The sequence below is a fragment of the Pinus tabuliformis genome, chromosome 3_2, assembly GCF_031772625.1.
Source record: "Pinus tabuliformis cultivar Carrire ecotype Pingquan chromosome 3_2, CPIR1, whole genome shotgun sequence".
Taxonomy (NCBI): domain Eukaryota; kingdom Viridiplantae; phylum Streptophyta; class Pinopsida; order Pinales; family Pinaceae; genus Pinus; species Pinus tabuliformis.
Genome location: NC_142302.1, coordinates 1,010,513,988 through 1,010,516,025, shown reverse-complemented (window position 1 = coordinate 1,010,516,025; position 2,038 = coordinate 1,010,513,988). Strand labels below are relative to the sequence as shown.

The 2,038-nt window shown below is 36.6% G+C and overlaps 1 pseudogene; it reads left to right on the top strand.

Annotated features, from left to right (window-relative positions):
* The first annotated feature begins 927 nt into the window (after window positions 1-927).
* Window positions 928-1,596, top strand: LOC149184023 (NEDD8-specific protease 1 pseudogene; annotated as a pseudogene).
* The last annotated feature ends 442 nt before the right edge of the window (window positions 1,597-2,038 follow it).

The following is a 2,038-nucleotide window of genomic DNA, read 5'->3' as shown; positions in this document are numbered from 1 at the left end:
CTATAAATCATACAACTGGTCGGGTTAGTGGTTTTAGCTATGTATGTGATTTTCCTGACCGTAACTGATTATAGAGAGCTTGGAAGGCGCAAAACATGTTAGGTATCCTTCCCCTGTTATGGAAAAGAGGTGACTGTGGCAAAATATATTACTTGAATTTAATTTCAACAGCAACGTTAGCACTCTTCCAAGTCCAAAGTTGATTCAGAGTTTAACTCTGCTCTTTCAGGAAATTGAGCAGACTCTGGCTCAGCCCAAGTCAAACACAGGTCAGAAATGTGAATCACACTTGTTTTCCTATCTATAAAAGACATGGGATTAATTTACAAAATAAATAGAGCTCATTTTTCTTCTTTCAGACTTCCGACACAATTTTACAATAAAAACCTAATAGCCATGTCAAAGTGTCCAAAATTTGTCAACAGGGTCTTCGTTTGATTGTTAACAATGGGTGGTCATGTTCCTCCCACCAAGGTTCAATTTCCCCAGTCATGGTTTTCCCTTCTAGGCTGTCTCACCAATTTAAGAAAGAAACAAGAATTAAAACCAATATTTGGCCTGTTATCTGCTAAAGTTTTCCCTTAAGAAACTTGTTGGCTTCAAAACCACAGTTGAGGAAAGTTGCCCCTATCACTTGCAGGGCTCCTCTCACTTTAATGTCCAGTATTTTTCTGATTCAAGGATGCATCCTTATGAAAAGAAATTATGTGATTAAGCATGCTTGGCACAATGGATACATTTTGTGATAGGCTTGTAGTGAAGTTTCCCACAAGCTAGCGGACACTGTAAGGTTTCCATACACTTGAGTTGTAGTAACTGTGCATGTGGTCGATTATTAGGAAAAGCAAATCTTTCAATTTTATAAAATAATTGAGGAATTTCGGTGGTCAAGACTATTATTTACTGAAAGAGTGATATATGGATTCCATGGGAGGCAATGAAAAAGTGTTGAGCTATGGTGATGTTGTGTTAAGGAGATCTAATTTGAAGATTCTTCAAGGCCGTGATTATCTTAATGATCGTATCATTGAGTTTTATTTTGCTACTTGTCTTCCTCCACCTCTCCTAAGATCCTTCTTCTTGCACCTTCAATATCATTCTGGATTGTGAATGCCCCTGATGCTAATAGCCTCCAGTAATTTGTTGATCCCCTAAAGCTTCTTGAAAAGGAGCTGGTTATCTTCCCCATCAATGACAATGAAGACTTCAGTGAGGCAGGCGATGGTTCACATTGGAGTTGCTTGTATACAGTAAGAGAAGGAATATCTTTGAGCATTATGACAATTCTACACAGTGCAACGGAGTGTATGGAAGGAAATTATTTGAAAACATTAAGAGTTTTATGGGTCCTCCTGCATCATCTGCCACATTGGCCTTGCATTTCACACCTCAGCAAATAAATGGCTATGACTATGGTTTATTTGTCTTAGTCATAGTGAAAGAGTTGTGTGTATGTGAAGGAAACATTTCTGGTGATGATTGGGAAGCTGTCTTGAAGAGCCAAGTGACAACATCTACAGTTGGAGAGATGAGAAACCAAATTTAGATATTATCAATAAGCTGTCTAGCAAGAGATGCAAAACTTGTTCTTGTTGATTTTGATACCATTAAAGTGAAGTGCATTCATACAGTATTTGCGTCTTTTTTTTAGGGTCACTTTTTTTCTGGAAAAGCATCATGTTAACTGTTTTATGTAGTTGCAATGTTTAGCCCTGTACAAATGCATTCATGTTAAGTTGCTTCAAAATAACTGCCATCTATTTTATTAGGATGCTTAGTGTGTTTTTACAACCTAAGATGTTGTACGGAAAGGCAACATGATAGATACTTTTAGCAAAAGTTGGCTTTGAGAGAATCTTTGTAAATCAACAACTACACTCATTAATTTCTTAGAATGTGATGCTTGATACATGAATAGAAAGAAATAGTTATCTTTTATAGTCATTGATTATCTGTTTGAAGAAATGCATGACAGATAGGAAGACAACAATATAACTCTAAATATCTTGGCCCCAGTGCTTGAAATCAAAATATTAAA